Genomic DNA, 22868 nt, shown 5'->3' on the forward strand with positions numbered 1-22868 from the left:
ATTTTAAAACCTTTACTAATAGAACAGAGTTTTGCTTAATGGCTAAGCAGAAGAGTAATGACAGGAACCTTTTAGACTCTCAGTAAAAAAAATCACTCTATTACATTCCAGAGGCTTCTAAGAAGATTACAACTGATAGTTAATGTAAAGATTTGGTTCTCTCAACTGTGCAGTACAATCAGTAGCCAAAGCCTTAATACGCATATGTACAAAGACAAACATGTGGCTACGTAGGTGGAATGCTGCTTCCCATGTTGCTCTTGGCTAATTCTGCTGTGATTTCTTGGAGTACTAAAGAAGGCAGCTAAAAACTAAATTACAACAAAAGGCAGGCTGAAGGGGAAGGCAGAGTAGGAAAGAGTGATCACCAATGAAGAACGCATCAGAAAGGAAGGGAAAGGAGAATTTTACCTCCATTCCCAGTTATGAATAAACCTGCTCTTCCCAAACTTTTGTAAAGAATTCTGAAAAAATCCTGGGGTTTTCCATCCCTTGAATGTTTATTTGAAGGCTCAGAAAGACTTCATCCATTTTGGGAACTCCTCACAATAGGACTGCCTACAATTTGGAGAGAAAAATGTCCCATCCCTTCAATAGACAATTAATGGGCTGTTGTTTACTTCCGTGTCATGAAAAGCTTCCACTGTCCATTTCTACAAATGAAGTTTTTTAAAGGACCCTTTTTCTTAAGGTTGGACCCTTTTTCTTAAGGTTGTTGGGAACCATACAGGCTTTCAGCATCTTTGATCTTTTCTTCACCAGTTTATTAATTATCCCCTTTCACAGCCTCATATTGGGAGGAAAACTGGTGACCCGGAAGGCAAAAGATCATTATTTAAGTTGGCTTCTAGATGGCACAACAGATATTTCTAACTATGCTCAGAAGTTTCAATCACAACCAGAATGGATCGATTATGTTAGTTTTAAATTCTTTGTGATGAGGCAAGTTCATTTATTTTGTGGGGTATTTATAGAATTTTTTTCTACCTGAAAATAGGTTTCCAAACCTGTTGACCATATAAGAAAATCAAGATACAATAAATATAATTAGATTTTAGTAACTAGACAAAAAGGGACAAGGGTCTTGAGGAAATGGCAGGAAAAAATCATAAAATTCCTCAAACCCACACCAGGAATCTGAGCTACTTCGTTCACTCGAGCTAACTGCTAGGGGTTCCTAAAGGAGTTCAAGAAAAAAAACCACTAAACAAGAGAGGCAAGAGGGGCGCTAGGTTTTACCACCTCCTCTGCACCCGAGGTGCGCCAGTAAATGTCAGCTTCTTCAGAAACATACAAGTTTCAGAGAAGAAATCAGAATGCAGCAGCATTATTCAATCTGGGAGGGAGAAAAGAAATATGGGGCCAGAATGTATGATGGTGAGTTAAAACAAAAACTAGCTTTTAGAACAGTTGATAAAGAAAATCCTGCTCATCACCATCTGATTCGTCCCCATGGCTCCATGCCAGAACCAAGGTCTTTTATATCTTACCTGTTTAGCTAAGTTACCCCTTGCAATTTGGCAAAAGAGAGATGGACAATGGACGACTGCCTTAATTTTCATACACTAAAGTGACCAGTTTAACCAGTTTAACCAGTAGAACAGCTCTATTGTTCCAAATGCTGCTTTCTCCCCATGAAGGTGTCTTATACTGAGTTAAATCATCCATCATGGACCTGATTGTCTACTATTTGAATGGAAATTCTGTGGGTTGAACCTGGGATCAATTCTATACCACTGAGCCTCCCTTCTGCATTTGTTCAGAAGAATTGGTTTCACTGACTGGATTATTTACTCATTGGCAATTGGAAAGACCAGGGAGTAATCCTAACAGAGACAAGAGCTGATCCAGATGCTAAGCACTATCTACAACCCTTATGGTACTGCAGAGTGTAAACATAGGAAAGATAAATCCTTAATCTACCATATGCTCCTTTTCCTCCTAAACCATTTCGAATCAAGTCCCATATGACAAAATGCAGCGCAAAAAGCACCACACACAATGAAAGGCAAGTTGTTAAACGAGACACTTTACAAGGCCAATACAAATGTAAATCAATGTGGATCATGAATCACAAAGTCAAAGCTACTCATTCTCCTGCATTATACCTTTTGTTAGGGAATCAAGAAAACAGGAAAGAATAAATTGCTCCAATGATGGTGCCATCAGAAAGATTTATGAGATGCAGAGAAATCAGCTTCTTGCAGAGTTGCAATTATAAAGCCACCATGCATTTCTCTTCCAGTTCAGAACACAGATTTCTAGTACTGTTAAATCTGCCACACTAATTTTATGAATAAAATGAAGCCCCCCCCCTCCAGCTGGGATCTTTGAATAGCTTGTTCTAAACAAAACAGATTAGAGACAATCATGTGGCAAGATTGCCACCTAGTGCTCTTTGCAGCATTTTACATCTAATTTTTACTTTTAAAAAGCAAAAGTTATAGATAACTCTACCACAGACAGCTGCATTGATTTACAAATCTATGCAATCCTTCTTGAACTCCCTTCAGTAGCCACTCCTATTATCAGCATGTATTTACATGTGCCCCATCCCACATTTAAACTAAATTGGGTGCTATCGGATACTCCATTCTATCTTTACTGAATTCAACAACTTGACAAATTAAGATGGATTTAACAGCTTTTGCCTGCTCAAATATAGATTAGGTGGCCTCTATCTTTAAAAAAAAATCTTGCTGGTTTCTCAACATTGCTCAAAACGGAACAGCCTTTCAATAAACTGCACAAGTTAGATGTCCAAACGCGAACAGCTGGATATGATAGCTCATGATTAACGGTATTAGTAATTCATCCCCAACTGTCCCATAATTATCAGATTTGCATAACACAGAATTACTTCCTGGTGCCCCAATGTTGCAACAAAACAAAAACAAAAACACAACAACCTTGTAATGTACAAAGTATCATCAGGGTGATTTCACAAGTAAGTCTGTCTTTTCACATTCAGCACCTCACTCCTTAATGCACCACAGAGTTACACCCTTCTAAGTCCATTAAAGTTAACAGACTCTCCTTCATTCAATTTTATTTGCTTCATTTGTACCTTGTCTTTCTCCTCAATGAACCAATGAACCAAAGTTGCTTACACTGTTCTCCATTTTATCCTTACAACACGCCTATAAGGTAGCTTAGGTTGACAATATGACTGACCCAAGGTCACCCAGTAAGTTTCTATGGCAGAGTGGGGATTACAAGCTAAGCGCAGCTATGGGTTGAGCAAGGAGTATAAAGAAAAGGAGCAAACATGCACTCCTCTCCTTCTGAGCCCTATAAACATCCTAGCTGGTCTATTTTCCATTACCATGTAGTCTTTGTCCAGGCTGCCAGCTCTCTGTCTCTTCCCTGTGGCAATTGCGACCATTCAACATGCAGCCTGATATTAGACTTCTTAGCCAGCTGGAGTCAGCCAAACTGGACCGCATATAATATTTGTATTTATTCTTCAAAATTTATATCTTGCATTTCTGCCCTCACGAGGCCACTAAGGTAGCTGGCAAATTAGAACATGCATATTAAAATCACATCTGGTGTGCTTGAACCCTAGCAGGGAGGTAAAGAATGCCTGGAAGAGCCAGAACAATATGCCAGGTTTGTATATGATTTCCTGTCTTGAAATATGAGCTATTTTACTTTTAGTCACATTAATTATTTGGGTAGCCCCATTTCTTAAGTTGTGTGGTCAACTGATTGGCTGCAATATTATAATCCTCATTAAAGATAGAGTTTCTCCTAAACCTAAAAAAATTAGCCATATGGAAGGTTCTTATATAAATGAGGGGAACGATGAGATGTAAACTGTAAGAAGGACTTCTGGTCAGTATTTTTTTTGAAGGAATGTACCTGAACTGTAATGGTGTCTAGGGCCCAGGTCTCCAGACTTCCCCAGCCACCCTGCTCACCCCTCTCCAAATAACCTAACTGCAAGACCTAGTCAGCTGTGACAGCCTGAGGGAGTCCAGGAGTTGTGGTGGAGTCTAGAATGCACCAAGGGCAGGCAGCTGGTCCTGTTGCACCACGGGACCACCCAGGATGCTGGGATGCTGAAGGGAGGTGGCACCCAGGTGGAGGGCCAGCTGGCAGAGCCCAGCCTGCACAGTCCAGGGGCAGCTTGCTGGCTGCACAAGGCAAGGCAGACCAGGAGTCTTCCAGTGGGCCAGTGGGGAGGCCAAGAGCCAGCTCACCAGAAGTAGGGCTGGTGGGGGCAGCCAGCAGAAAACGGGCCTGATTGGAAAGATGGGTCCTTCTTCCCAAAGATTAAAGAACAGGGGAAGGGCAAACCAGATTTCAAGGGCAGCAGCCCAGGAAGAGTTTGGCCAAAGAGGCAGGCACAGGGTAGGGTCACAAGAAGGAGATGAGGCATGAAAGCCTAAGGTGGAGGAAGAGAGAAGCTAGTTGGCGCCTGCCTGCTGTAAGGCCAAGCCCCCTAGGGAACCACCCAAAGTATGTTCATCTGAGAACCAAGGGAAGTTCCCTGAAAAACATGGTGGCTGAGGTAGCAGGAAGAACTAGTCACAACATCAGTAGTGGATCTATATACTTAAAAAACTGACCATATTGTTATTAATTTGGCCAGACAATTGTATGTATGGACACTGCTGATTAATCCATTCAGTAGATTGCTGTGCTGAATTTTTAAAGGACATGATAATTAAAAAATCATCAATATAGTGTTTAAATAAGAAAATATTTTAAAGGAGGGCTATTTTATCAAATATAAATTCTCCTAAGAAATCAAAAATATGTTTGTTACCAAAGGAGAATAAGTAGACCCCATCATGATAACATTCATTCTTCAATTCTGAAGTAATTATATTTAAAAATGATGTCTAGAATTTGAATCCATCAAAAGATCATCGGGAGGATGTTAAGTGATTTCATCCTAGGGTATCCATCAAATCCATGACAATTGTCACGAACCTCATCCAAGCCAGCACCTTCAAAGTGCTCTCAGAGGGGACAATCCAAGATTCTGCACTCCACACTGAGAATGGTTGGATATAGAAATGTCCTCAGTGAACAGATAAGGAAATTCTTAGTGTCTTTACAAAAGAGCATGTATCCATAGAAAACAATTTATATTATAATTCACAAATTGAGAAATAGGTTCTAGAACAGAACTACCACCAGAGACAATGAGTCTGCGAGGTGGGTGTCCTGGTTTATGTATTTTGGTAGTACATAAAATATAGGAATGCACAGGAACTTCTTTAACAGAAAATCATATATGTGTGTATATCCAGTAGCACAAATGCTAAACATTCATTGCATATCATTTTAATGAGGCTAGCAATATATTTCACTGGGTCATTTTGAATTTTGGGGTAAGTCCCTGAATCTGACAATTGCCTTTTCACTCCAGCAACATAATCCTTATGATTTAAGATGACAATCGACCCTCCTTTGACTGTCTCCTTAATAACAATTGAGTGATCTTGTATAATGTTTTCAACAATGTTAATGTCCTGAAACGACAGATAGATTAAACCTATAATATTTTTTATTATGATCAAGAGCTACAAGGTCTCTAAGAACTATATTTTGAAAAGTCTAAATCAAGTGGTTGTCTATGTTGGTTAAAAAAAGGACTTAGGATGAAATGGACCTCTGCTAGTAGTACAGTCTTCAAAGAATGCTTTCAATTTTAATAACCGAATCAGTTTAAAAATATAAATCTGAGTGGGGCTTGTGGTTAAAAGAAGATTGCCTGTTTGTAACAAGCTGTACCCCACCTTCTCCACATTTCCACTGAGGAAGCTTTGATGAAGCGAAACAGCTTATCTAGCTTGCTTTTCTGTTTGAAATTGTAAACATGTTGTTAAGCGTTACTTGTTGCCATCTAGGCTTTGCATATGAAAGTGAACTGGTGTTGTATTTTATGTTTGTAATTGTAAACACGTTGTCAAGTGAGACTTTACATATGAAAGCGAATTGGACATTTTGTATCGGTTTACTGCAGAACGATGGTCCTGGGTTTACTTTGTAAGCCCTAATTGTCCATGTGCGTTGCTTTGTATAAAACATATGGTTTCACAACCAGGATGGTTATATTTTAAGTTTCATTAAACCGTCTTTGTTGGTTACTTAGAACAGAGTATTTTGGTTTAGCCTTTTCACGGCTTAATTGCTTGTTTTTACTTGGCTTTTTCAGCTGCGTAGCCTGATTGCTTTTCATTCAGTAGAAAGGAAAGATGGCACTAGATCAATACAGCAAACACAGTTATGCTAGCTTTGCAGTGAAGTAATGTAAAAACAGCTAACATACTGTAAGAACATAAGAAAATATGAACATAAGAAAAGCCATGCTGGATCAGACCGAGGCTCATCAGTTTCATCAGTCTAATCACATAGTGCCCAGGCAGGTGCCTCTTGGAAGTCCACACACAAAATGACTGTAGCAGCAGCATCTTGTCCATGTTCTGCAGCCCCTAATGTAATAGAGGTTCCTCTGATGCTGGAGATATGCATCACGACTAGTATCTATACTGACTAGTAGTCATGGATAGCCCTATTCTCTATGAACCTGTCCACTCCCCTCTTAAAGTCTTCAAAGTTGGCAGCCGTCACTACATCCTGGAGCAGAGAGTTCCGCAATTTAACTATGTGCTGTGTGAAGAAAAACCTCCTGTTGTCTGTTTTGACTTTCTCACCCTTCAGCTTCAGCAGATGATTCCATGTTCTAGTATTATGAGACAGGGAGAAAACCTGTCTGTCCAATCTCTCCACACCATGCATAAATTTATAGTCCTCTATCATGTCTCACCTGTTTTTCTAAGCTAAAAAGCAAGATAGTGGTTAAAGTATCAGAGAAGGATCTGGGAAACCCAGGTTTGAATCCCTACTTGTGCCATGGAAAGTTGCTGAATGACCTTGGATCAGTCATACACTCTCAGCTTTGACCCTGACAAATATTTGAATGGGAGGCCTCCAAGGAATACCAGGGGCATGACCCGGAGGCAGGTAATGGCAAACCACCTCTGAATGTCTCTTATCCTGAAACCCTAAGGGGTTGCTATAAGTCAGCTGTCACTTGATGGCAAAAAATATAGCCAGATTCTTGGATTTTTAACTGACAGCACCTTTCCACAACAAAACCTGAAATGTTGCTCCAATACAATACTAACAGAGCAATCCTAAACATAGTTATCTTAATATATTCTGAAGAGAATATTGTCTTAAGTACATCCTGAGGACTGTACTCTAAGCAGCAGAGAAGGAAGTAGCCAGTCACCTCTTCTCTGTGTCTGTGAACTCCTTCCTTTCACCAGCCAAGTAGAAGAAAGAAAACGACTAAAGAAGCACTTCCTCACACTTAGATCCAGCTTCTGCTGCACATCCCCCTTTCTCCAACTTCTCCCTGCCATTTTGAGTTGAAAAAAAGCAGAATAAAAATATGATAAATTCATAAGCAAATCAAGGTACCTGCTGTAAGAAACATCCAAGTAGGGAAAGTGACGCCTAGGAACACAACTCCGAGATATGCATTTAAAATTTCTCGCATGATTGCAGGCGATTATCAGCCTTTCTGCTTCTGGGATAATTTTCTTTGCTGCCGAATGGCACTTTGGTTTACAGTCGACAACAATGTTTTTAGTATTAAGCTTCCACATTTTTTGATGTGCAACTGTGAAAGCTTTTCTTCAGACTGTAAACACTCCATTGAAGCCAGAAACACTTTTTTTGTCCTGTAATTACTTTAAAGTAGGGAGTGGCTGCTGAGCAGCAGACAAACAGTCAATTTAAATTGTCTGTCACCCTCTTTCATTAAGTGGTAATTCAGCTCTTCATCTCTTCTCTAATGCTCCATGCTCACTTTCAGGCAATTACGGATGGGGACTATGATGTTAATCAGTTTTGCATAGCAGATCTAGGAACTGAACTTTTTTTTTTAAAGGAAACGTGAGTACATTAATGGGTGCATCAGCCAGAAAAAAGGGGAGGGGGAATCCTACACATGTTTGATATCAGGGTCTGATTAATCTCATATCAAGTCTTCACACAAGGAGAATGTAACAGCAGTTTTGCCATGGAGATCACTTGCTAGAAAAGTGGAGAAGACAGAAAGTTATTCACATTCTTTCATCTACAGTTCCTTTATTCAACAGGGCGTCATTACTGTATATGGTCAAAGTGAATTACTTATCTGTCAGATCTGACCAGGTTTTGGGTGTTGAAAAAGGTAGAAGGAGATCCTCTCCAAAAAGCTACTCTAGGGATCTGCATGGGGATGGGGATTGCAATATGGAAGAGAATTAGGTGAGATTAAATGAAAAGGCTAGCTGGGTCCAACCCTGTTACACTGAAAAAGTAAAGCAAGCTACTAAAAAGCTTGGGGAATCTTTTTTAGATTCAGATGATAGGTATTATAGAAACGTTACGGATTTGGACTCTACATGCAGCCCGCTGTGATCAACTTGCCACTTACTTTGAAGACAAAATCACTCCAATACTCTCTGGGTAATTTAGCAGCATGTATGCATGTTCAGATAATGTACTTTAGGCATCAGCGTGTCTGATTTATGTGAATACAGTGGTACCTCGGTTATCGTTGACTTCGGTTTTCGTTGGTTTTGGTTTTCGTCCACTTTTTCTGGGCAAAATTTGTCTTGGTTTTCATCCTCAAACCCAGAAAAAGTTTGCCCAGAAAAAATCCACGAAAACCAAAAATGGCTGGGGTTTGAGGAAGCCCAGCTGGGAGGCATAGGGAGCTCCTTATTTGGGCAGTGACATCAGGGGGTGTCACTACCCAAATAAGGAGCTCCCTCTGCCTCACAGCTGGGCTTCCTCAAACCCCAGCCAGCCAGGAGGCAGAGGGAGCTCCCTATTTGGGCAGTGACTACCCCTGATGTCACTGCCCAAATAAGGAGCTCCCCCTCCCTCCCTGATGGGGTTTAAGGAAGCCAATTAATCCATTCGAGCCACTTTTTGGAGTGCCTCGAACTGATTAATTGGATTTACATTGATTCCTATGGGAAATGGTGCCTTGGTTTTCGTCGATTTTGGTTTTTGTTGATTCCTTTCGGACGAATTATCGACGAAAACTGAAGTACCACTGTACTTGTCTGCTTGTGGATCCCAAGAATGTGAACAAGATCCTTGGACAGGTGAGATCTCGAGTTGAGCAATATCGAAAATATTTGGTAAAATTCGGATTTGGATTTATTTGGGTGTAAAGAGTATTAGCATTCAATATACCCGAATATATTTGGATATCCCGAAAAATTTGGGTCCATCTGAATTTTTTTGTATTTTAGGTGTTTTTTAGAGTTTTGGACTGTAGGGTGCACATTTTTAAAGCTAGCAGCACCAGAATTGCAGGGTATTGAAACTCTCCTGATGATACCACCCAAATCTGGTGAAGTTTGGTTCAGGAGCCAATTTTATGAATCCCCAAAGGGGGTACCCCCATTGTTTACAATGGGAGCTAATAGGAGATAGGGGCTACCACTTTGAAGGTTCATACAGTTGGACCACCTGAACCAAACTTTGCCAGATTTGGGTGGTATTATCAGGAGACTCTGCAATTATCAGTAGACCCTGCAATTCTGGTGCTGCTAGCTTTAAAAATGCGTCCTTGACAGGTACCTCAAGGTAAGCATTGGGAGGATTGTCTGGGTGGTGAATTATTTAGTTTCTTTACAATCCTGGGCAGGGGTGAACTCTTTAGTTTGTTGTGTTCTGTCTTTAAACATTGTCTCAAGATAGAAAACAACAAAGTAAGGATTCCGCCTCCTTCCCCTGGGAACTGGCTGCTTTCAGGAGTCCCTTTAAATGATCCCTGCATGCAGCCAGTTCCCGGGGCAAGTGGGGTGGACTCTTTAGTTTGTTAGAAAATTTTGGCCAGTTTTCAATCTTCCATTCTTTGGTAAACAGCTAAAATAGGTTGTAGCCTCTCAGTGTCATGGGTTTTTGGAAGAAACTGATTTCATGAACCTATTTCAGTGTGGCTTCAGCCCAGGATTCAGAAAAGACTTCTTTGATCTCCTTGGTTGATGACCTCTGTCAAGAACCAGATAGGAGGAATGCGACCCTGCTAGTTTTGTAGGATCTCTCTGCAGCCTTTGCTACTACCAACCATAGTATCCTAGAGAGCTACCCCCAGCACTGGGCCTCTGGGGCAACATATTACAGTGGTTTTAATAAATGTGATAGAATATTACAAAAAACTATTTTGCCTTGCCAGAACAGTCTGCAGCATGCACCAACATTAGATTCCAGTTGTGAAGAAAGCAAGGTACAAAGAAAGCCTGAGGATTTTTTAAAGAACAATGGCTTGCACTCCTTTAGCATTGGCTACTAATATTAGACTCCAGTGAGACATACTTTTCTGGTATCCTTGGCTTTGGTGAGAGCTTAACATCCGTCACCATAAAGTAATAAAGATGCCATTCTCTATTGTATGACGAAACACACACAATTATTTCACAGCAGTGGTGAATCTCAACATACGCCCACTGTGTCCAGTGCTGATGCTGGCACTGATCTTTTAACACAATCTTTACAGGTCACTTTTGACTTGAAAACTGTAAAATCCATTGTAAGCTGCTCAGTGTTATGCCCTGGCGGGATTTTTAACTCTGGGTTTTAATTACCGGTAACCTTCTTGTGTTGTTTTATGTTGGATTATGTTTTATTTCATAAGCCACCTCAGGCAGGTCATCCAGAGACGTGGCACAGAAATTGTCTAAACATATAAATAATTTTAGATTAAAAAGGCCTTTATTTTCATTAGAACAATTGTTAGATCTAAGGAAGTTTTCTGGGAATAGCAGAGGTAGTTTGTGATGGAGCAATGATATCACTGTGTCATGTCAGTGTAGAAAACATTTACATTCAGTGTTGTATCCAGCCAGTTGTTGTTTTTTGTTCAATTCCCAGTTCTACTCCTTATTACAGTCCCTGTTGCACATAGATTTTGTAAATTCAGGTCCCATGATCCCAAGCATAGAATGTTTGCTGGTTAAAGGAATCCCTCCTTCCTTTTCCATCAGTGGAAAATATGGTTGGTATCAGCCTACATCCTGGTAAGGTCTCATTCCATTTTACGAAGACCTCAAGAGGAATTCAGTGTTGCCAAAAGGCCCATGCTCAGAATTACTATTCTTTTCTTATCCATATTTTTTCTTCAAACCAGAAATTCAATTCCCTGATGAAAGCATGAACTGGAATGCCCCCATACATAGTTGTACAAAGGCTATGTATAGTTTGTAGCAATGTCTGCAAATTTGCTTCACGTTTCAAACTGTACTACCCACTCTTAAATGAACAAAATATAGCTGTCACATCCCAAATAAGTTCAACTTGTGATCCTGCCTCCATTTAACTGGCAAATGGACATTCAGTTGAACTGTGTTGGTACTCTGGGGAACAGTTATATAGAATCTCCCAGACCATAAGAGGACACCCCAAATCTTCCTTCAGGGCACAAATTTATTTTCCTTCTGCTATCTTTTCCTCTTGTTCATTTTCTCAACTTTCTTAACTATCTCTGTCTCTGATTCTCTTCTTGAAGGCTCGTCCCAGAGACTCTGCCTCATTTTCCTGTCTCAGGTTTTTTTTAATCTCAGATTTTTCTCTGGCTCCCCAACAGGTGAGCCAGTGGTCTACAAAGAACGTTTCCAATAACGGCCCATTTATGACGCGCACTGGGGGGCATTCCTGACTCTTCTTCCCTCCCCAGGGCGTCAAGCTGCCAGTTATTCTAAACAACAACCCCTTTAAAGGGGTTGTTGTTGGGAAGGAAAGATCCGCCTTCCCTTGATTAGCGAGTCGCGGGAACCAGCGCCGCCGGGAAAGACGGCTGTTTCCTCAAATCGCCCCACTCCGCGGTTAGTCCTCCTGGAAATTAAGCCTGCGCGTGGCTTGTTCGCCATAAGCCCGCCCATACACTTTCAGTTCCTCGAAGACCTCCAGGGGTTCGGAGGGCGAGCGTCAATCAGGGAACTCATGAAACTTGCTGCAAACGCCCCGCAGGTGACGCAGGAAGGACACCGGGTGAGTGGGGAGGGGAGGGCGCAGTAAGGCGGCTTTCCGTCACGAACCAGCCTCGCCGTCTGCCGGACTCCTCGCTTCTCGGGCAACATTTAGCCCCCACGCCGCCCGCTTACTTTCTCCCTGGTGGCATGCAAAGGGAGGCGTCTTGGTATGAACGGCCTAAGTTTCTTGCCTAGTCAAGACTTGCCACTTCATTCAGCAATGCCCCCCTAAGGAGACATTGTTTTCAATTTCACTGGGCTAGTTCCACATCAGTTCTGAGGGTCCAGTACTTCTTTGGGAATGCCTTCACCAGCACCCCATCTTCTATATCACTTATCAGTCCTAAGTATGCCTGTAAGGGGGTAGACTTCAGCTGGGGTCCAAATTAAATGAATTTTGAGTTTGTAGTATACTAAAGTACAATAAGTACAATGTTCTCTGTAATGTGTCTTGTCATTGTGCTGTACAGTTTACATTTGTGACTATACTTGTGTCCCTGTTACTTACAAAATGTTCTATATTGATCATTGCTTGTATAGGTCACATATATGTGGTCATTCTATGTAACCGGATCCTACGTTTTAGTTCCATTAATTTGGATCCTTTTTTCTCCTTTTGTTACCGGCTGCCCTGATAACTTTTATAGTGATTTCAGAGTGATTTCAGCTTTGGCAGCAATGAGCGAAAGTAGAGGCAGACTGCCTTCAGAGCAGAGGTTCTTTATTGTGATTTCAAGCTCTTTCCAGGCAAGACCGCCCTGCACAGAGCAAAGCCCAGTCCTTTTATACAGTTTTTCACCCAATCAGAGGGGAAAGGGGGCAGTCCTCATCCCCATAGTACAAACAAGGAAGAGGGCAGTCCCCTGTCACATAATACAGAAACAATCTAAAACAAAGAGGAGGAAGACAGTCTTTTGCTTCTGCTGATGGGATTAAGTCCCAAAAGAAAAGGCTGCACCTTCTTGCCTGAGGCTAGTTCCTTGGGATTCTGTCAAAGGAAAATTCAAATTGTCCAATGGGTCTTGAGATCCTGTTAGTAGAAAGTTCAAATAATCCAATAGGTCTTGAGATTCTGTTAGTGGAAAGTTCAAATAGTCCAATGGGAAGTAGGGTGATGTCTTCCAAACGACCAGGGCACACCTTAATCCCATCACTTGTAAATCCAAAAAGTATTTTGTTTATGTTGATGGGTTTACCTGCCAGGCAAGTGACAGGAGGGTGTTGTCCAGTTACATATCCTGGCTGACTTCTAAAACTCCATCTCAAGCAAGGTAATATTACAAGAAAAGCAATAAGGAATCTACAATGTATCTAAAGGTATACAAATATATAAAAAAATAAAGAAGAAAAGAGTTAAATGAATAATATTCTTATTAAACACTTACATTCTCCCTGACAGATGCGTGGATTGGCTTCATGGGAAACTTAAATGAATCCTTTATTAATACAAACCCCTATACATTTATATGTGTGAGAAGGGTCAGGATCAACTAAAATGTATTTTAAGAAATTCTGGGGGTTCAGCAGTTACACTTTCAGGCAAATCCTTCATCAACACAGAAAAAGTTATTTGTGACAATGAAATATTTTCACTGTTAGAAAAACTCTTTCTCCATTGGAAGAAGACTTGGTAGAAGGAAGTCATTGGATTTTACATGGTTTTGTCACATCCACATTTAAAACAATCCTATGTGATAGGTCTTTCCCTCTGCATTGAGCATGATTTAATATTTTAGTTCATTTGGCTGTTGTGTGTTTTCTAGGATAGGTGGTTTTAGCTCCCAATGTTTCACCTGCATCTGCGGCTGGCATCTTCAGAGACATGTCATGTCATGGTTACTGTGGGATGCCTCTGAAGATGTCAGTTGTAGATGCAGGCAAAATACATATCCACAAACAAAATACATACACATGAATGCACACACTTTTGCAACTCCATGCACTCTTGAGAAATGGTTATTAAATGTACAATTAGCATGGACTGGAGCATGGAACATTGTGGGAAGGTTTTATATGGATTTTCCCTAGAACCTCTGCCAACACACCTCACTCCTCATTTCCTAAAGCAATACAAATTGGCCTATGGATAGGTAAGTCATGTAAATAAATGAAGAAGAATACAAGCAGTCCTGCAGTGACAGCCCATGCTATATAGGTCAGCCTAACAGGTGCACATTAGCATGTGTTCAGTTTAAGCCTACAGGGGAGGGAAACAATGAAACATCAAAGAGTGGCAAAAGCGTGTCAGTAACTCCCAGGCATGGTGCTAAAGATATTCTTCCCCTGGGACATGAGTGACTGATATACTATGTCAGTCCTCAAGTACACTGTTAGCATAAAATGAAGAGCTGTTTTCAAATTGCTAACAGAAAGAATATGCATTGCAATGTTTGGTAAACCTCCCCTTCTGATTAATTATAAAGGGTTTTAGAAGTGTACATAACTGTAAACTGAATTCAGACAGAAAACCAAACTACTCCCCCCCCCTTCATAGTCTTCTTTAAAATCTTCAAGTTTAAAATGAAACAAACATAACAACTGAAGCTTAGATGAAAAGCCACGGCTCTCTAGAAAGCTTGTTTCCAAATGCTGAATACCTGCAATTCCAAATTTTGTGTCCACTCATATGTCATCACAGCTCTGCTGAAACTGTAATGTCATGATAAATTATGTGCTTGCCTTTTTTATAGAGCACTTGAAATAGTTCTAAATGGTAATCACAAATATGTTGCATGTATGCATTCTCAGAGGAGGGACGGTAGCAGGGTGTAGCCTGATTTCGTCAGATCTCAGAAACTAAGATGGATTGGTACTTGGAAAGGAGACCTCCAAGGAAAACTCTGAAGATGAGAGCAACAGCAAACTATCTCTGCTCAGTCACTTGCATTGAAAACTCCACCAGGGATCACTGTACTCAGGCTATGACTTCAGGTCACCTCACACACACGCACACGCACACGCACACGCACACGCGCACGCGCACACACACACACACACACACACACATTCACAGACCGCTTTTCTCCTATCAGCCCAACTGCATAAAGAAAAAAAAACCTTACTAAAGAGGAGCTTTCTTTTGTGATCTCATTCCTGCCATTGTGAGGCAGTGAAAGTCAAGTAGCCTGACTCTCAAAAACAAGTGTATTAAGTGCCTGTCTTAAATTGGATTGCAAATACTTTGCAGCTTCTTGCATTGCTCCCAAGGAATCAGAGTTCATTTCATTAAATACTGAGCACAGGCTAATATAAAGCATTCCACCAAATGCCCAGGTACAAAAACAGCCTGTATGTTCACAATGTAGAGGAATGTGCAGTCTCACCCAAACAATACATTGTGAGCATGTGCCAACACCAGCTACCTTGACTAGTGGCCATTCTGAGCACATGCAAAGCCATTTATAACACTGCTCATTTTAAATTGTAAATCTATAGGAAGTGTTCAGTTTAACAAGAAATGAGTGCTGCAAACAGGATTACTTCCAGACCTGTTTGTGGCTTTTTGACACATGGCTTGACTGTATTCTTTTCTAATAGGTTTGCCAACCTCTAGGTGAGGGCTAGAGATCTTTAGATGACAGAGATGTTTCCCCGGAGAAAGTGGCTGCTTTGGAGATTGAACTCTATGGTAATATATCCTGCTGAGATCCCTTTTCTCCCCATAATCAATCCTCTCCCAGCTCTACTCCCAAAATCTCCAGGTATTTCCCTGCCCAGAGCTTTACTTTACTTCCTTGCCAGTGCCAGATTAAACTAGTACAGAGCTTGTTGCATATGTTATAAAGGGGCCCTTGTTGCAGGCTTACTGTAATGGTGTCAGCACACCTTCCAGTGGTGTAACTGCACATGCTGCAGTGCCTTGGGAGCATGGGAGACCACACAAAGGACACCACATCTCTGCACACGATGCAGCAATGAGCCAACACACGACTGCACATATATAGAACCACAACATCAGAGGTGGGATCCAACCAGTTCTCACAACTTCTCTAGAAGTGGTTACTATTTTTTTCTGAGTGCCGAGAAGGGGTTACTAAAGCAACCTCCCTGCCCAATAGTCCCATTGGCGCTACATCACTGTTTGAATCCCATCACCATCGGAACCCGTTATTAAAATTTTTGGATCCCACCACTGCACAACCTGTACTACGAATTAAATATGAGATTTGGTAAATGATCACAATTTGAACACTAGCTTTCTAAATTATTCCGAAACAGGCAAAATCATTAAATTGGCTGCTAATTATACTAAGAGTAAATATATCAGCTTCAGTTTTCTAATTCAATGTGATACAATACTTTACTCATATTTTTTCCAGAACAGCAAAATAAAATATAATCCAAGACTTCCCCTCCTCCATTCTTGACTCCCTTCTGAGAACACCATAAGAAAATGAAGTAATTAATGCAAAAAAGACAGAAAATCTATTAACATAATCTGAATTAAACCATTCTATATTTAAATGCAGCCACTAACTGCTAGTATAATACTTTATTAATTAACGAAGTATTTATCCACTGGGAAACAAGGATAAAAGGCAGCACTTTGTCAGACTATAGTAAAATGTGTTAGTTCTTCATAAGAAATGCACAAAGCTCAGACAAAAGAACTATTATCTTTTTAACCCAATTACATTTAATCTGAGAAGAAAGACTGAGTACATCAGTTCTTCCCAGCTTTATGATACCCCTCCCCACAAAATACTCATAAGATAAGAAGTTTTTTTTAAATAGATTTCAATGTTGGCACTAGATCTGATTAATTACACATATCCACTACTGGGTTTTTTAAATATTTGTTAGCGACAGTTTCCTATATGTACACAAGAAAATAAATGTTCTATTAGTCTTTATAATGGGAAGAGAACCCATGTTAATGTTGATGCTAGTCTGGGCCTAATTCACAGAAATCTTTGAATGAATTCCTCCTCTTCTGACCCACATCACAAACATCCATTGAAATTGATTTTTTAAAAGTTTATGGCTATTATGAGGTTGCTGAAATATTGTTTGAGATAGTTCCACTATTTGCTCACAGACCGTGATTCTAAAATTAGAAGCAATTTCCAATATTTGGACCACATAAAAAAAATCTGAAAAATGATTCTTGATGGTTCTAATTATTCCAGCCATGAATAGGGATTGTCTAGTTAATGAACTGGTGTACAAATAATATAGATTAGCATATTTTAAGCTCAGGAATTTGGGAATTCACATCTAAATTCAGGGTTGCGCACCAGCCCAAGATCTAATGGCAAGAAATAACAATGTTGCTATAAACCTTTTCAGGATTGCCATCATCAAAGGGATGGGCCAGTGCTGGCATGGAAATAAGCTACTTCATGATCTGATTAGCAAGTTAGCCGTAAAAGAGGCAAAAAAGCGATATAAGGAACACATGTCTGCGAATATCAAGACCAGCAACAAACAGTTCTTTAAGTACATCAAAAGTAGGAAGCCAGCTAGGAAAGCAGTAGGCCCATTAGATGACGAAGGAACAAAAGGTGTGCTAAAGGATGGCAGGGAGATTGCAGAGAACCTGAATGAATTCTTTGCATCTGTTTTCACCCAAGAGGAGGTGAGGAAAATTCCTGCACCTGAACCATGCTTCTTAGGAGGCGAAGCCACGGAACAAAGGCTCATTCCGCACATGCAGAATAATGCACTTTCAAACTGCTTTCAGTGCTCTTTGAAGCTGTGTGGAATGGCAAAATCCACTTGCAAAAAGTTGGGAAAGTGGTTTGAAAACGCATTATTTTGCGTGTGCGGAAGGGGCCTAGCAAAGATAGTGGTAGACGAGGAAGAAGTCCTGGCATCCATTGATAAACCAAATGCTACCAAATCCCCTGGCCCAGATTGCATTCACCCAAGAGTTCTTAAAGAGCTCAAGCATGAAATTGCTGATCTTCTCACTTTAATAAGCAACTTATCCCTGAAATCTGCCTCCATCCCTGAAGACTGAAAGATGGCCAATGTCACACCAATCTTTAAGAAAGGATCTGGGGGTGGGGGGACCCAGGAAATTACAGGCCAGTCAGTTTGACATCTGTTCCTGGTAAATTAGTAGAATCTATCGTTAAAGATAAAATTATAAAACATGTAGAAAAGCAAGACCTGCTGAGGAAGAGTCAGCATGGCTTTTGCAGAGGCAAGTCCTGTCTTACAAACTTACTAGAGTTCTTTGAGGGTGTAAACAGACATGTGGATAAGGGAACCGGTGGACACTGTCTGCTTGGATTTCCAAAAGGCGTTTGACAAAGTTTCTCACCAGAGACTATTGAGAAAACTCAGCAGTCAAGGAATAAGAGGGGAAGTCCTCCTATGGATTAAAAACTGGTTGGGAAACAGGAAACAAAGGGTGGGTGTAAATGGGAAGTTCTCACAATGGAGAGATGTCGGGAGTGGTGTCCCCCAAGGATCCGTTTTGGGACTGGTGCTCTTTAACCTATTCATAAATGACCTGGAAGTAGGGGTAGGTAGTGTAGTGGCTAAGTTTGCAGATGATACCAAATTATGTAGGGTGGTAAGAACCACAAAGGATTGCGAAGAGCTCCAAGTGGACCTTGATAAATTAGGTGAGTGGGCTAAGAAATGGCAAATGCAGTTCAATGTAGCTAAATGTAAAGTGATGCACATAGGGGCAAAAAATCCAGACTTCACTTACACACTACAGGGGTCAGTGCTATCAGTCACAGACCAGGAAAGTGATTTGGGCATCTTACATGATAGTTGATAGTTCCATGGGAATGTTAACTCAATGCATGGCAGCTGTGAAAAAGGCAAACTCCGAGGACAATTAGGAAAGGAATTAATAATAAAACTGCAAAGATTGTCATATCTTTATATAAAGCAGTGGTGCGACCACACTTGGAATACTGTGTTCAGTTCTGGTCGCCACATCTCAAAAAGGATATCGAAGAGATAGAAAAAGTGCAGAGAAGAGCAACGAGAATGATTGAGGGATTGGAGCACCTTCCTTATGAGGAGAGGCTGCAGCATTTGGGACTCTTTAGTTTGGAGAGGAGACATCTGAGGGATATGATTGAAGTCCATTAAATTATGCATGGGATAGAAAATGTTAACAAAACTTTTTCACTCTTTCTCACAATACTAAAAGCAGGGGGTATACATTGAAAATGCTGGGGAAAAGAATTAGGACTAATAAAAGGATTAGGACTAATAAAAGGAAATGCGTGATTAGTGTTTGGAATATGCTGCCAGGTAAGTGATGGCCACTTACCTAGATAGTTGATCTTCCTTGATCTGAGATTACAAATGCCTTAGTAGATTTGGTGCTCAGGAGCAGCAGCAGTAGAAGGCCATTGCTTTCACATCCTGCATGTGAGCTCCCAAAGGTATTTGGTGGGCCAATGCGACTAGCAGAGAGCTAAACTAGATGGACTCTGTCTGATCCAGCAGGCTCTTTCTTATGTTCTTATATTCTTATGATTAAACATAATAGGTCTCCAGCAATTCCAGAGTAATGGCAGAAGGAAATACAAAGTGCCAAGTGCCACAGTAAGAAGGTAAAATCAGAACATTAAAGATCCTGGCACCTTTTTTTTACAAGAAATTACGCTCATATCTACAGATTCTGAAACTGATTCCACCATATCTCTGCACATCTCTATTTCAGACCATGTACCAGTTTGGAAAACAGTTTTATTTGCCAGTAAATAAGGATCTCCTAATTTGTAAAGGTATTCTCCACAGTTTTGGGTATTCTGAAAATCAAAATAATTCACATTCATTGCATTGAAAGTCAGTATGTCAAAGGAATCCAATCTATCATTAGTCATGATTTCTCAGATGACATAGAACATTTTTAGACATGATCATGTTTCTGCTGCAGAATTTTCTGCATGTTCTGTATCTCAGGTACAAGCAAATGTAATATGTTGAGCATGGCTGCAGGTGCAACCTTCTGGCTTCAGTGACGAATGTTATTCCCCATTTGCTTCAATGGAGTTCGAACCAGCCAGGTTCAACCATGCTGCCATGGCAGATTGTGTGTCAGCACTGTTTTTCTTTATCTGCTAATGCTTCATTGTCTCTTAGTATGCATTGGCATAAAGGTAATTTATGTAGATATTTTGTATGCACAAAAAAAATATATAATGAGAAACACCTGCAGAAATTTCCCTCCTTCTCTGAGTTCAGCAACTAATTATATTTTTAAATAATGGCTACCATTGAACACAATTATCCAAATCACTTTAAGTAATGGAGTCGTTTAAAGGTGTTTTCAAAAAATTCTGCAGTTTTGAAACACTGTTTTTATTTGCAGCATGGGAAACCAAAGTTTGGTAAGCTGCTTAGTAGCAAAATAAGATAAAATTTGCTGCCAGTTACAAAATGATATATTCCCGTCTCACAAAATACCCATTTCTCTGATGGTGTGAAGAAGGCCATGTTTCTCCCAGAATCCTTTGGACAGACTCATTCAGAGTTATTTTGGTCTAAGAAATAAAAGAGAAATCCTACCTCAAAAATATTACTTTATTTTTATTCTACAGTTCATTGCCCTAATTATAGCAAAAAAAGAAGTAGTATATACATGGATGTTGAGTTTAAGAACTGAAACAGAACATTGGTGTTCTAACCCATCAACTAAATAACAGGCAGCCCCATCCAAATGGCGGGGCAGCCATGCCACCCTACTTTCCTCAAGAGGGCTTTCTGGTGGCATGGAGACCCAAAAAGGCAAACATACACACACACACACCCCAACACCAGAAAGGCCTTTATAATGCTCCCATGGACTTATGCCACCGAAAAGTTGGTGTAAATCCAGGATCTGGGTGCTGGCATGTCTGGTGGCAAAGCAGTGTGGAAGCCAACTAGGGGGGGGAGAGCAAATCTTCCAGTGTGGCCCCACACCACTCCCATGGGCAGATTCACCCCACCCCCCGGATGGGACTGATAGAGAAGAGAAATGTACTCTTTACATGTTACTATACAGGTCCTCAGTCTTTTAATCATGTGGGCATCTTTGGAATTCTAACTAAAGTTGGTGGGCATAACCATAAAAGTGGCTATTGCATGAGATAGAACCAACCACAAAATGACTGCCAGAGGAAACAAAAACTACATACACAGAGGAAGTGCAAGTGAAGGGAGGAGAGCAGCAATTAAAAATACGCTGGGAAAGTGGGGTGAAATAAATTAAATAATCTATGTGGTGGTAACTTCTATGGCAGTGATGGTGAACCTATGGCATGTGTGCCAGAGCTGGCACTCTGAGCCCTCTCTGTGGGCACGCGCACACAGAGTTTGTCATGTGGGGGGGGGCAGAAAATCACCCACCCACACACACCTAGGCTGGCCTGGGCCACTGAGCATGACGTGCATGCACTGCGGTGAGCAGAGAGGACTCGGCTGGTGGGCCTGGTGCCTGTGCTCTGGGTGGCTGCTGCCCGAGGGGGGGGGCGCAGAGGAGGCAGAGATGCTAGAGAGGCACAGAGCAGTGCGCATGGGATTTGCTGGAGGCTAGAGCAGGGTGGTACCTGCTCAAGCAGGTGGGGCAGAGGAAGAGGGAGCCAACTGGTTTTTTCTAAACTAAAACCTCAACATTCAGGTTAAATTGCCTGGTTGGCACTTTGTGATAAATAAGTGGGGTTTGGGTTGCAATTTGGGCACTCAGTCTCAAAAAGGTTTGCCATCACTGTAACAATTTTATTTAAATCTGTGTAGCCAATCAGATCTTAATGGCCAATCAGAAGCAAGACCTTTTTTTGCTCCCTGCGGCCCCGTGCTCCCCTTGCCCCCCCACCTGGCCTTGTTTATGGCCTCCCAGAAGCCAGCCCCCACCTCTATCAGAGGCCATGCCCGCCTCGCTCGAGGAGCTTGCTGTGTCTATACCTGCCAGAGAGACATGTGCTTGACTATGGCTTGATCAAATGGGTGGTGCCCGGGGACATGTGACCACACATGTCCCTCTGGCAGGTACGCCCTGTCTTACCTCTCCCATTGCACAGCTGAGTGGTTGTGGGCAGCCGAGAGGGAGGCAGGAGATCTTTCTAAGTGCATTTGGAAGATTTTCAAACTAAAGCCTTAATCAATTTTCTAGGAAAATTAGTCCTTCTATCAATTCATCTATCCATCAATCAAGTGATTTGACATTTAAAAATAATATTACAAGTTACTAACAATAATTTAATGGTGTTCCCATAAATATCAAAGGTTTATATTGTGAATCTACAGAGTCCACATTCACCAAGTAACTTTTCAAAAGGACACTACTTTGCACTCCTAATAAATGATGTATTATAAATAAACAATATTTAAAAACTATAAAGATGTTACCCCTCCCCCCAGATTATTAATATACATACCTGACCTCGACTGAAATGAAATTGAATATGTGTGGTCAAATGTATGACATTTCAAAATGGCAAATCATAAGATTTAATTAAATTTATTATTTTAAATATTTTGTTGTTTGCATTTTTTTTTAGGACCTATATTTAAAATACTGGACTGTAAATAAGATTTGATGTATGGATATTAGTTCTCTCCATGTGTGGTGGGATATTTATATACCTCTGAAGAAGATCCAGGGAGATCAAAATATGTCAGGTCTTTTGGGATATATTTCAGGACATTCCTTGTGTGGTAAATTTTGTGTTTGGTAAATTTTGTGTTATTTTACATGTGTATTTAAATGTTGATATATATTTTCTATTGAGATTTTTATGTATTTCTACTGATTTCTACTGATAAGAATCAAGCACAGTGCAATCAAATGTATATTTAATATATACGCATGTCAGACTTTTCAACCTCTTTGGATTCCCAGCTTGTTTTTTGGGTCTGGGGTTTTTTCTCTTTCCTCCCCATTCTCTGGCACTTTGGCACTTTTGCAAGTCCAGA

The sequence above is a fragment of the Sphaerodactylus townsendi genome, linkage group LG11 (genome assembly GCF_021028975.2).
Source record: "Sphaerodactylus townsendi isolate TG3544 linkage group LG11, MPM_Stown_v2.3, whole genome shotgun sequence".
In the NCBI taxonomy this organism is placed as follows: domain Eukaryota; kingdom Metazoa; phylum Chordata; class Lepidosauria; order Squamata; family Sphaerodactylidae; genus Sphaerodactylus; species Sphaerodactylus townsendi.